The sequence below is a fragment of the Phyllostomus hastatus genome, unplaced genomic scaffold, assembly GCF_019186645.2.
Source record: "Phyllostomus hastatus isolate PE091 unplaced genomic scaffold, TTU_PhHast_1.1 phas_scaffold_114, whole genome shotgun sequence".
Lineage (NCBI taxonomy): Eukaryota > Metazoa > Chordata > Mammalia > Chiroptera > Phyllostomidae > Phyllostomus > Phyllostomus hastatus.
This window is the reverse complement of record NW_025334006.1, coordinates 9,594,415-9,608,295: the sequence shown is the minus strand read 5'-3', so window position 1 is coordinate 9,608,295 and position 13,881 is coordinate 9,594,415. Positions and strand designations below refer to the sequence as shown.

The 13,881-nt window shown below is 40.5% G+C and overlaps 1 protein-coding gene across 2 annotated transcripts in view; it reads left to right on the top strand.

Annotated features, from left to right (window-relative positions):
* The first annotated feature begins 674 nt into the window (after positions 1-674).
* NRF1 (nuclear respiratory factor 1) overlaps positions 675-13,881 on the top strand; it is a 125,822-nt gene continuing 112,615 nt past the window's right edge. Inside the window, exon 1 of one of the 2 annotated variants that reach the window (XM_045855730.1) lies at positions 675-786. The gene's annotated coding sequence lies outside the window, so the exon portion shown is untranslated. The remainder of the gene's footprint in view (positions 787-13,881) is intronic. The other variant, XM_045855731.1, reaches the window with a different exon arrangement.

Genomic DNA, 13,881 nt, shown 5'->3' with positions numbered 1-13,881 from the left:
TTATTTGCTATCCACCCTTCCCTACTTCTCCGGCACCTGCTTGCAGGGGGTGGGAGGGTGGTACCTCCACTCTGCATGTAAGCTCCTTAAGAGCGAGGGCTTCACCTTCCTCCAGTGCACCCGGAAAAATATCTGGCACAGCAAGTATCTTCTAGAAATGTTGGCCAAACGAATGAATGAGCAATTAAATTAATATATGGTTTTGCACAAAAAGCCTTTTGCTTTTAAATACCTGGGAAGGGTTTGAAATAAGGAAACAAGGGTCATTCCAAAAAAAGGGTAAGGATGCGGCTGGCAAGGCAGCGCTGACGAAAATGCGGGGGCACTCCTTTCCGATTGTCTGTGTACGTTCAGGGGTCCTAATTCCTGGAGCTGGAGGGCGAGAAATGTTACTATTTTTCCAGATTAGCAACCATCTTGGCATGCCAGCGCCACTTCCCCAGGGTGCCCACGTTTGATTAATCCCGTTGCTTTCGTGGCTGTGGCCCCGTCCAAACCTTTGAAGCACAAAGTGAACGCGAGGAGGCCGCGGGGGGCGGCAGTAGCCCTCCACTCAGCAACCTCCGGACTGCCCTGCCGAGGAAACGCCGACCTCCCCATCATGGCGGCCGCCGGGCGGGGAAGCCAAGCCCGTGCGTCGCGTGCGTGCCTCCCCTCCCTCCCCTCCCCCTCGGCGGCGGCAGAGGCGGCAGCGCTCGCCATTGCCGCTGGTGGCAGGAGGCTGCGAGGAGCCGGCGCGGTCGCAGTCTCCACGGCGCAGGCCCACGGTAGCGCAGCCGCTCTGAGGTGAGTGCCCTACCGCGCAATCTCCAGCTATTTCAGCCCCGGCGCAGCCGCAACACGCCGCCCGCCCGCCGGCCGGCCGGCCCGCCCCGCAGCCGGCACCCTGCCGCCCCCGGCTCCGGGCCTGGGCCCCCGCCGGATTCGGCCTGCCTCGGGCTGGGGGCCCCGGCCCGGCCCAGTCAAACCGCCACTCCGAGGATGCGCAGGCCGCACTAGGCCCCAGGCGTCCTGGCGGGCTCGGGAGAGAGACGCTGCCCTCTCGAGAGCCCTAGGGTTCCGGCCTCCCTTGCCGCCCAAGGCTCTCGGGGCCGCGGCCTCCTCACCATGGTGGAACCCGGGGCCGGGGCCCGGCCTTCCCGCGGTCTTGGGAGCGGGAGGCGCGGGAGAGCGCGCCGGCCGGGGAGCAGGAGGTGGGCGGGCTGCGCGGGACCCGAGCCGCGGCTCCCCGCTCGCCCCCTCGGCTCTTCCTGGGTCTGGGCCGCGGGCGGCGCGGCGGGCTGGGCCGAGTCGGGCGCGGGAGCCGCTGTCTCCTGCGGGAGAGGAGGCTGGCTCTTTGGGCGACCTCCGATGCTTCCCTCCCGCCGGGGTGGCGTAAGCCTGTTACCCAGGTAGACTGGGGGACGCTGGAATATGGCGCGCTGCCCACCTTCTTGCAAGTTAGGAGGCGGCCCGAGCGGCAGCGGCGGCAGTTCGAGGAGGAGGGCGCAAAGTCCTTTTGTACGCAGAAATAAGGAGCGACATTGTGTTTTCTTCCACGGCTGAGATGCTGCGGGTGGAGGAGCCTCGGTTCTTCTTGTGCCTGGGATGGTGGTCCCCTGGGTGAGGGAGAGGGGGAGTGGCGCGACCCTCGGGAGGAACCGAACCTTTGTCACTGGAAAGACAGGGGCTCTGGATGGTCTTGGGCATGGTTCTTATACCACATCCCCGGACTTTCGGGGACTCAAGGGTTTGTCCCTGCATGTTAACCCTCTTCACTGTGCAGTGATGTCCATCGTTTCTCTCACCTGTTGTGCGCCGTTGCTGGTCCCAAAGTTTCTACAGTGCATCTATCTGACTGTGCTTATCGGAACTTGAAAATCTTAATATTTTTAGGGCTTCCAGTGGTGCTGCAGCCAGTTGGAGGAGCTGTTGCTTGGTCTCCATCCCTTCCTTTAAAGCATTGGAGTCGAATATATTAATTGCTTACTTTAGAGCTGGTGTCGATTGTGCTGAAGTCTTTTCTGTGGTCAGAGCAAAATGCACATTTTCTTAGTGTGTAGAGACAATGTAGGCAAACTCTTAGAGTGAAAGGTGGTGTGAGTGAACCTGTCATCAGCTTTGTCCCAGGACGTTATCTGCGGTCACAGTGATCCTTTTCCCATTCCATCTCTGCCCAACCTTTAAAAAAATTTCTTTTCCTTTGGCTGTGAACAGTAAGTTATTGGGCTGTTCCTCATTCAAGGGAAAAGGGAGGGAGGATCTTGGAGATGCTGGTTTTCTCTGTGTGTGTGTGTGTGTGTGTGTGTGTGTGTGTGTGTGTTATTCAGTAGTGACCTGACTCCCTAAAATTGTGTTTGAATGTTCTTGACATGTTATCCTATAAGGTAGTGAAAATATAACTGGTTCTGTTTGCCCATCTGTGTGTAATCTCCTTATTTTACTGAGTGCAAAAGCAAACATAAAATATCACATGTAATGTGTGCTTATTCTTAACTTAGTTCCTAAATTGTGTGCAGAATTTTTGTGTCAAGGGACTTTTTTCCCCCCATCTGACAGAATCTTTATTTAGAGTCCTTTGGTCACATCGCACCTGACTTCCCCCACCCCCATCTCAAACTCAGTTCATATGAGAGAAAACGACTGTTTGCTAGTAGTGGTCATATTCTCACTTAGGGAGAAAAAATGTCTCTCATTGCCCAAGCCAGGAGTGTTCTTGGAATAGTTTTCTTACCAGGTTTTACAGAAATTTAACTTCTGGACTTGGGGAAGTAACTATAGGAATAGGTAAGGTGCCTTGTTCAGATATAGAAGGGATTAAAGGAGAAAGAATTTCAGGTTTCCCTCCCAATTCATGTATATTCCAAATGGAACCCAAAATTGGAGAGTTTTTAAAATTTAATCACAATTAGGCCTCCATCTGTAATTTTACTAGGGAGCTGAAGACCCATGATTTAAATACCTGAATTTTGCATTGTCTGTAGGTTCAGCCCGGCTCTTGGGTTGTCTTCAAAAAGTATTTTATGTGAAAGTCAAGTGGGTGACTGTGTTAAGGGAAATTGAAGCTCCCTGGGGGGTCTGGGATTAATTTTTTTATACCTCTTCTAATAAGTAATAAGACATTCAGTAAATGTTTTTTGGGGAATAATAATGATGAGCAGTAATTACTGAAATTAACAATTTTTCACAAGTATTTGAAAAGGCACGCTGATATTTTGGTTTCTGGAAGGACTGGGAACTGTCAGCCTTTAGAAGCATATCCTCCAGTCCCCTGGAGAGCAGGAAGCTATTGCATACTTCAACATCTCTTGTATCTTTAGGTAAGCCCGCTGTTCCTGCAGCTCAGTTACATTGTGAACAGTTGGAGGGTGAAGGGGGGGAGCTTGGTGAGTTGTGAGTGGCAGAAGTGCCTGCTCTCTCCTGAAGCATTTCCATGTACTCTGGGGCCGGTGCTTGACTTTATGTTTGTGTGTGACTGTGTGATGCTTGTATTAATACATACATAAACAATATTTGGAAAAATCAGCTTTACAAATACCAGTCTTTGGTTTTGTAAAGGACATTTTCTCTGTTTTTTTCATGTTTTCCTTGAGAGCTAAAGCTAGTGTTTTTAGCCTGAGTTTATCTAGACTAGGTTCAGTCTGTTTTTTGTGGCTTTGTATACACGATAACTTTTGCACATTATGTATCACGGTTCCTTCCTTATTAGCTAGGGGGTGGATAATCCACTTTCTTGGTTCTTCAGTTAGTAGTTTTATCCATTCGATTTCTACTAAGGTGAATAGGCTGGAAGAGAAATAGTAAAAGGAGGTGAAACAAATAAATTTTCACGTGTTTCCAGAAGGTTACAATCACATTGAACTATTAGAAACTTAATCCTGGAGCAGCAAGAAAGCTTTGTCTAGTTATTTTGATGTAATATGAACAAAACTTGGAAAATGAATTTTGTGACTGCTCAAGGAAAATAAGTGGCTTATATTTACCCTGGAATATATATGAGAATTTCTTCTGAAGTGCCGTTCAGAATTAGGCTTGCTTATTTTTGATCCTACTCAACACAGTTTAGTTACCAGAGCTTCAAAGAGGCTTTATTTTTTTTTCCTGTTTTCATCATGTTGCCTGTGCACCCACTGTGCACCCACAATATCCTAAAATGTATTAATATGAAGTGAAGAAAAGTCAGAAGTGCAACTTTGTAGAGATATTTTAGTATATTTTTAAAAGACAAAACAACAAAAATTTAAAAACTAGGGCTGTTTAGACAGAATTACATACAATATTTGTGATCCCTTGAGGCAAATCTGTGTATCAATAGCAGTCACTTAAAAGATAGGCTGACCATAAGGAATGTACTCCAGAATCCCAGGTCTTGTAACCCGCCTTAATCAAACTGCTACTGGGCCAGCAGATATTTCTTAAGGAAGCCACTCGAGGGGTGTGGGATGCGCGTGTGTATGTTGGAGAATTTGTGGGGAAAAGAGAGGAAAAGAATAAATGATACTGGCAAAATAATCTAGTTTTATAGATTGGGGTGATCACTGGAATTTAGGAGGTATACTATTTAAAAGAAGCTCAAAGGGCTACTTTTGTATGGGTCATCAGTTTGGTGATTTAGACTACTGTATACTATCTATAGTGTATGTAGTAGGTAAGCGCAGTATTTAGATTAATTTGTGCATGCTAATTTCTGTGGTTACAAATGTGAAAAGTTTGGCTGACGGCTTAAGTGGACATTTTCTTAACACTTAAGTAGTGTCTGTTGAATAAACTATGCCAAGCCTTTTTCAAAATCATGAAGAATGAGCTTTGTATGCATAAACTTTAAGACCACTTTGAAAAAAGAGCTGGTAATTTATGTTGGTAAAGTCTCTGCTTTTTAGAACTTGGAGAGTCTGTTTTGTTGCTGCTACTGAATGCTAATATGGCTAGGCTGGCAGATACCCTACAAAGAACAAGAGGAAGTTAGGAAATGTCCTCATGAAACATTGCTTAAAACTAAGCAATGGACTAGAAGTGGGGAGCTAGGGACTAGGGGACTTAATTCTTGTTTTATGTTCAAAAGAGGATGAGGTGGACTCTCCATTGAGAAATAACCTAAAATGTATCCTTTTGAGTTTTGCCCTTCATTGATTTACCAGACATTATTTGAAGACATACAGTATTCCAGGCATGTGCTAAGTGCTGGAGTAACAAATAAACCATGGGTCTTGTCTAGTAGGGGAGACAGATAAAGGCTCAACTTAAACAACTGGTTGAGAGCTAAAACAGTAAAGAAAGAGTGGTGTGGGATTGTAGAGGGAGGGAAGAATTCCCTCTGGGGAGGGGATGGGTGATGCAGAGAGAGTAAGAGAGGTTAGGTAAGACTTTTCATGTAGGGGATGTTGAAGTAGATCTTTTAAGGGTGAGTAGCAGTTTTACTGCTGGAGAAGAGGCTAGAGGAAGGGCATTGATAGTCTCAGAAACAGCAAGTAGGTTTTGCAGTACATGGGAAGTAGTGGAAAGTGAAGATGATGAAGTTGTGACCTGATCAGAAAGAGCATGGGGCAATTAAAGATTGCAGTTGGCAAATGGATGATGATGTCTTTAATTAAGATAGGGAATGTATAGGACAGAACAGAACGTGAGGAGGAAGGGTAATAGGGTATGATTCTAGATGTGGGAATCAGCTATGTCTCATAGCTAACTCTTGACAGATATGGGGCTGGAGCTCAAGGGGACGTGGGGCCAGTGAAGAGATTTGTATTCATAAGCATAATGTCATAGAAACTGCAAAAGAGTATGATACCAAGAGTGAGGAAGAGACTTGAGGGCAACCTTGTGGAGCATCCGTATCTGGGGGTCGAGTGGATAAAGAAGAGCCTTTTGAAGGAAGTTGAGAAAGAATGGGTAAAGGTAAGTGGTTTGGGCTGAAGAAGCTGAGGATAGGGGTTAAGGGAATTTAGTAACGGGAATTTCAGCAATCTACTACAAAGAGCTCTTTGGGATAAAAACTGGGTGTGGCAATTAAGAGTTAAAAGAAGTTTTCAGAGAGAGGGAGAGAATGAGAGTGAATGTGTATGTTCAGGGTGGGGAAAAGTAGGCTCATAGTTGTCCTCATGGAAAAATACATAATACAAGAATAAGCTTTTCACATACTCACAACTGCAGACTTACTTTTGCCTACCCTATATGTATGTATGTTTGTATTGTATGTATTGATTTGCCAGAAATCATGATAGTGAAGCACAGTAGATTTTTTGAGCATATTTGAATATAGGAATAAGACCTATAAAATCCAGTTTATTAGAGGATCCATGCTTAGAAATAGGTCCAGTCCTTCCCTTCTTTCATGAGAATTATTAGAGCTATATATTTGAATATATAGTATAGTACATTTGAGTTTATAGTCTCTTAAAGTGCAGATTCCTTGTGAAAAGTTTTGAGGTTTTATAATATTTAGTTAAGTGTAGGGGCTTTTAATCTGGGTTTTATAGCTCTGGGATTCATGGATATATTTTGGCCCTGGGATCTCTTGAAATTGTGTGAAAAATTTGTGTGTGTGTGCCTATATGATTTTTCTGGGGAGTGGGTCCATAACTTGTTGAGATTTTCAGAGGGTTCTTGACACACAGATGTCAAGGGCCTTTTCAGGAATGTTAGTGGTTAAGTCAAGTGTTGTTTGTGTTAGCTGACTGTGGTAGATCAAGGGAAAGAAATTTTGAGTGGGTGCCTCAGGTGGGGGACTTTGGGAAGATATTAGGCGCCTGTAGGAGATAGGAGTAGGAGCACCAGAAGGAAGGTTCTGGGAGGAAGGCCCGAGCAAAGCTTAACCAGTTTCAGAATTTTGTGGTCTCCTAGACTTCGTGTGTGTGTGTGTGTGTGCATGCGCGCGCCCGGATTGGGGATCCAGCCGGCAACCTTGGCGTATGGGCATGGTGCTTTAACCAACTGAGCTACCTGATGAGGGGTTTTTTTTCCCCCAAATATTCCAGGATTCACACTAGTATATGACTATTCATGCACTATATAAAATAGGCTTTGTGGCGGTGGGGGGGGGGGGTGTCAAATCAATATTGTTTTAAAGAGAAAATGAGTTTTGGAAGAAAGCTAATAGATGGCACTCAATTCATTTTTAAGTTAGGAGTTGCTTATGCTTTGGAAATTTTCTAAAATGTAATGTTTTAATCTAGTGATCTAAGACAAGATGTTTATTCTCTCCTTGCTTAATTTTTCTGACCATGTAATGAAAATACTACTAGCCTATATTATAGGGCCATTCCAAAATTATGACAATAATGGAATGCTTGATAATGTTTTCTTTGATACTCCGTGAAAGTATTGGTATACAAGAATGATTTGAATAAATATATTGGGTAACCTTAAACATAGAAAATTTGTGTTATATAATTTGTAATTAGCTCGTGTTTGTAAATTATTTTTGTATTCACTAAACCTACAAAATGGATCCCTAAATACTGGGTTGAACAAAAAGTCCATATGGTTTTTTCCCATAAAATAAAAGATGTGTTTTTCATTTTTACCAGTAACTTATTGATTTGAATATTTTGGGTATGTTGGCTATTTCCCTCATGGTAGAACGTTGATTGTTCTCAGTTGATGTCTCAGTCTGATTTCTGTCAACTTCAACCGGTCTACCCGACCGTGTAGCATCAACCAGTGGGAAATCTCCAGCATGAAACTTCGCAAACCACTTTTGACAGTTCTATCAGTCACAGCACCTTCTCCATACACCATACAAATCTTTTTCTTTTTGCGTTTCAGTTGCATTTTTACCTTTCTTGAAATAATAAAGCATAATATGCCAAAAACGTTGTGTAGTTTCTCCCATCTTCAGTATTAAAGTGGCTACACAAAAATTCACCAATTTTGATATTTTTTTTAAATGCACACTGATATGACCGCTGTCACAGTACCATCTAACAAAATTGTTTTGATGTTAAAGACAACTAAGTGCTTACTAGAGTCATCTTACGGAAAAAAACCAAATGAACTTTTCGGTCAACCCAATAGAACTAGAGTATTTTCTTTTCCTTTGTTCACTTTTTTGGGTCCTTTGTCTTTCATTAAATGATTGTGAAATAAAGTTCTTAGTAACAGATATTCCATATAAAAATAACCCACAAACTGAGAACTAACCAAGGGCTGCTAAATAAAACCACCACCATAGAACTAGTCTCCTGGCCTGAAACTGGCTTCGGGTACTAAGTCTAAGGAGAAACAATTCTATCACCAATTGTGACTGAGTTAAAATTTTTGTCCTTTTTAATTTTTGAATCTATATATTAAGTTTTTCCCACATTGAAAATGTATTGTAGTGAAAAATTGTAGAAAGAAAATAAAAACTCAAATTAATGGCTATCTTTGGTTTATAAGCAAAAATATTACATGATTGTAATTTCTTGTATCTCATTACTTTTCAAATTATCTTTAATGAAAATGCATTAACTTTTATAATAGGAAAAGATAAACATAAATTTGGATGATATAATTATGGCTCTAAGGATTCACTGTCAGGTTTTGGGCAGGTGCGTCTACTTATCCTCACTGGGCCTATTTCCTCACCTGAAAAATGAAGAGGACAGAAATGGTATTAAAAAGTTTATTGTAAATAAAAATTCCTTATAAAATTAATTCTGACTCTGTTGTTATGACAAGCTGAACAATAAGTAGGGTATTTTCTTAAAGTAAAAAGGCATGTATATATATGTTCATTGTAGGAAAGCAAAGAGAAGAAAATTAAAAAAGAATATTTTAATATATATGGATTTGGATATATTCCTAAATATATGTGTATGTGTGTGTGCACATACATGTGCAGAATATGCACACACTGTACATAATAATATATAGTAACACTGTGCATACTGTTTATCAGGCTTGGTTCAGTTTTTCTGTATCCTGGGTACCATGTAGCCACTATGATTAATGTATTGCAAGCTTGGGTTAGATTTATTTGTAGCCACAGTTTAAGATTGGCTCATTAAACTCAGAACTGGTTAAAATCCCCAAGTCTTTTCCATTGGTATAATTATCAGATCTATATATAGTGCAGTTAGTTGTTTACATCCAAGTGCACATTGTCACACTGACATTGTGTGTTACAACTGTTACATTATCAAGTCATAGCTTGTAGTACATAGAGGAGTTAAATCTGAATTCAGTGCTGCATGGTTTAAAGGAATCTTTAAATTTACCTACTTTGGTGCTATTCAGAGAATATTTCTTAAAACAAATGCTGTGGTGACTATAAAAGGGAAAGGGTTACAATTGAAGTAGCAATGACATCAATTATGTTGGGTGGAAGGATGGCCTTAGTAGAGGGTCCTTCTGTAATCACATAATCACGTTTTCCTTCAGGTAGTCCATGGCTGATCACTTCCAGGTTGACGGACAGCTTGCTTTTGATTCTTTTGTCGGATATATGAGATGTGTGTCCATTGCTTATTTAACTAATAGGCATTTAATGATATCCATACATACTGTTAATTTGCATTTGAGGTAAAAGACAGAAATGGGTGATACAGATGTGGTGTTTTAAAAATATTTATTTTTGAGTAATTATTACATGTACATAGTTCAAAGATCAAACAGTATACAAATGAGCATACAAAAAGAATACAAGAAGTGAGTTCTCTCCATAGTTTTCCTCTCCAGAAATCACCACCACTGCCAGTTTCTCGTGTATCTTTCAATATAGGATAAGCAAAAATGTGTGTGTTTTTTGAGACACAATGATTGCTTGTATGCATATAGTCTCCCTTTTTTTTTTTTGACAACTTTGGTATCCAGATCTTCAGCACTAGTGTAGGACTTCTAGAGTTTTTTACCCTATTGTTGAGAGGCAGGGAACCAAATTTCTTAGCTTTCCATCACTAATTTGATTGGGATGCATTTCCAAGAGTTGTCTATTATATAGTCGGTTGTGAAAGACTTGTCTGTATAGGCTTACTAAGTTTATGCCAGGGAAATAAAACAATTTTAATTCTGGCTATTTATTTAGAAAACGAGAAAAAAAAACCATCAATTCAAATTGGTTTTGAGCCCCTTTTGTGCTTTCTAAATGAATTACTTTTTTTTTATTATATTCACAGCATGGCTAAATAAATTATTTCAAGAGCCTGGTAGGTATCATAGCTTAGGAAGAGCTGGAATGTCCAAGAGTAGAAGGATTATGGCATTATTCTGCTGTGGGTTGTTATTTGTTTGTTTTCTTTCTCATTATACCGTAAACCAGTGGTCCTTTAACCTGGTGGGGGGTGCATGAGAGGCAACCCCACATTGATGTTTCTCTCCTCTTTCTGCTTCCCTTCCCTCTCTCTAAAAATAAATAAATAAAATCTTAAAAAAAAGAAATTGAGAGAAATTTTGAGAATGTTTATTAATTTAAAAATAATAATAGTATGTCCACTTCATGTTAAAGTAGGTGAAAAATTTTTTTCTAGTTTTAAGCTCTTTATTTTGAAAAAAATTTTTAAAAATAATTTCTAAAATGACAGTTGAGAAGTGTAGTATTGTTTTACAGTTTTTGCAAATCTCTTTAATATCTGGCTTCATAGAAGACAACTGGATTTTTGTATCTGCTACAATAGGTTGCTTTAGTTAAAGTATATATAAGCAGACCTGGTCTCATACATACCATGTATGTAGTTGGGAAAAGGAAGAGATTTTAAGAATCTTTTCAGGTGATTGTAGATATTCTTTTTTGATATTACACCAAAACTCAAAAGGTATTATTTTTTTAAGGGTGAGTCCTAGTGTGGTTTCTGAAGCCATGGTTGTACTTTGTTACATTGAAACCTATTGGTTTATTGTGTACTTTGAATGAATCCTTTAGCCCATGTATGATTTTGTAACATATTGATCATTTGGAAAATATTAGTTTACTGAGTTATGCGGATTCTCCACATGTTGACACAAAAATCACATTATTTAACACTACCACTGATCTCATTAGAAAAGGCTTTTAAGTAATGGGACACTGTCAAGCTCACGATGGCATATAGGTTTTCCAGAACTCTAATTTTCGCTTGAAATATCACATTTTATCATTGTCAACTAATACATTCAATTATTTTCCTTGAAGTGACAAACTTGCTTTCTAAATTTTTGAGAAAATGTCAGTTACCCAGATCTGAACAATCATATCGTTTTTCTGTCAGCTACTCTTTCAAGTAAAAATGGTGTTTCTTTTTGTGAAAAAGTGGTTAATTCATTTTGCAGCTCATGGCGTGGGACCTGTCTGTGCTTTTCCGACAGCTCTCACACTTTCCAAGTGTGGACGTGCTTTTTGCATACGTTCCCCTCAGTTACACAGAATAATAAAAAGTGTGAACTTAAGGGTAAATATGTAATGACATTAATAATTTTTACTTTTACATCAGTACATTCTTAAGTACTGACTTTTTAAAAAACCGGGCATATGAATGTGATGAGTATCGTTACTACTCCAGTGCAGTGCCGTTGCCTTCAGCTGTGCTAAGGTGCTGGTAGTTAATCCTGTATTGCTTTTGCATCACTAGTGCAAATATAAGCACAATGGGAAAGGCAAATAACGTCTCAGTTACTATGAAAATAGTTTTGACCTCATGGGCTCCAGGAAAAAGTCTCAGGGGGACCCTCAGGGATCTGTGGTTCACCTTGAGAACTATTCTAAGCTATTTGAGGGTTAAACTAATTATCCAGATACACCATTCCCCCACTCCCTTCAGTTTCTGGTCCAGGATTTTACACAGAAAAGTTGCTCAAAGAATATTTGTTTTAATGAATATGATATGATGACATTTAAACAGGACAGCACTTGGTAAGTAAAGTAATAGTCTCACATCTATCCAGGCAGTCTTGTGTGTGCAGTGTGTCCAGACAGTTGTGGACATGGTGAACAAATGAAGTGTGGGTAATGTACTTGGTAAATGCAAATGATGAAGGAAAGAACTAACAGATGATGATATTGAAATAGGAATGAACTGGTTTCAGAAATGCATGGGAAAGGGATACACACGTATAAGCCTACCGAGCCAACAACTCAAGCCTTGTTAGGCTGCTTCTATTAATGAGTTCTCTACTTTTTAGGTCCTTAAATCTGTGGTGGTCAAAGAGGAAACTCACTAAGGTGGATGTGATCTGAAAAGCAGACATCTTGCTTATGTTTCAGTAGGTCACTGCCTGTGCTTGATCTAGTAAAGTCTTTTCAAAAAGGGTTACAGAAGGTGAATGTTAAGTCACTTTTTATGAAGAATAGCGAATAAAATTCTTGTGTTCATATACACTGCAGATCCAGGTAGTTTTCAGTAAATTTTTCCTTTAAGGAAGCCTGTCCTATTGAATACCCTAGTGTGGTTATGGACTGTTCTTTCCCTTCTAGGGGCAAGGAAATGAGTGATGAGATGGCAATATATACCCTCCTGGGGTGGAAATCTTGATCTAGCTACATTTTAATAAAGTTTGCTAAATAGTGCTCCTTCTTTTGTTTTTAAGTGTTTGTTAAAGTCTGTATCTGGTTTAGGGCTAGGATGTAAAATTGAAGGCAGAAATAGGAAGGAACAGTTCTAGTTCTAAACCATCTACGTCAGGGGTGTCGAACTCATTTTCACTGGGGGCCATATCAGCGTCACTTCAGAGGGCCAAGGGTAATTTCATCTCCTTGACTATTAAGGAGTAGTTACATTTATACAGTCCTAAAATTATTTCAGCCCTTTGAAGGCAACCACGAGGCTGATGTGTTCCCTGGTGAAAATGAGTTCGACACCCCTGATCTAGGTCTTTCTCCACCCCTGCCTCCAGCCTTCATCCCTACTTTTTAAAAAGTTATTACTCCTATCTCAAGTAAAGATGGTCAGATATTTAATGTAACATCTACATTATGTGTAATATACACATAGACTATTTTATGTGTACATTTACAAGCGAATAGCATACCATGTGATTACAGCTGTTGTGACATTCTAGAAAAGGCAAAGCTATGGAGATAAGAAAAAGTGGTTGCCAGGTTTGGAGGGATGAATAGGCAGAGCACAGAGAATCTTTAGGGCAGTGAAAATACTCTATGAAGAGATAATGGTGGATAAGTCATTGTGGATTTGTCCAAACCTGTAGCATTATACAACATTAAGAAAACCCTAAGGTAAATCATGGACTTTGGGTGATTATGATGGTGTCAGTGTAAGTTCATCCATGGTTAAAAAAAAATACTGCTGTAATGACTGGTGTTAATAATGGGGGAGGCTCAGCATGTATGATGATGTCAAGAAGATACATGGGAAATCTCTGTACCTCTTTTGTTGTAAACCTAAACTGTTCTAAACAAAATAATAAAGCCTTTAAAAAATGGAAAAGAAGTCTACAATGAGTACTTCCTTATTGTTTAAACCAGAAGGAGCATATTTATATTTTATCTCTTCTTGGCAACTCAATGTACTGTGCAAAACACCAATTACCGAACTGTAATGGAACTTCTTTGGGCCTAAGTGCCTTTGAACTCTTGTATACTTTTTAGTTAAACCTTCGTTAGCATACCATACCACTGGAAGGAGGGAGCAAGAAGAGCGCGGGGCACAGTTTGAGACAAGTGCCGCTATAGGCTACTGCTGGCAAACATGACCCAACAAACCCTCGTTGAAAGTGAAGAAGGAAAAGTCTTGGGCATTTCTCTCACCAGGGAGAGTATTGAGTAAGCTCCACTGGCAACCTTGTCTTTTTATTAGATGGAGCTGTCCCTGCCCCCATCTCTTCAGTCTTTTCTCACTACCAGTGTCCTGTGCATTCAAATGTACTCAGCATTATGTAACTATTAACTATATACTATGTACATATATAAACCATATTTTAAGAAATACATATGTAAACTATAAAATACATATTATGCAGGGTTGGGCAAAATAGGTTTATAGTTATTTGGAAAATAAT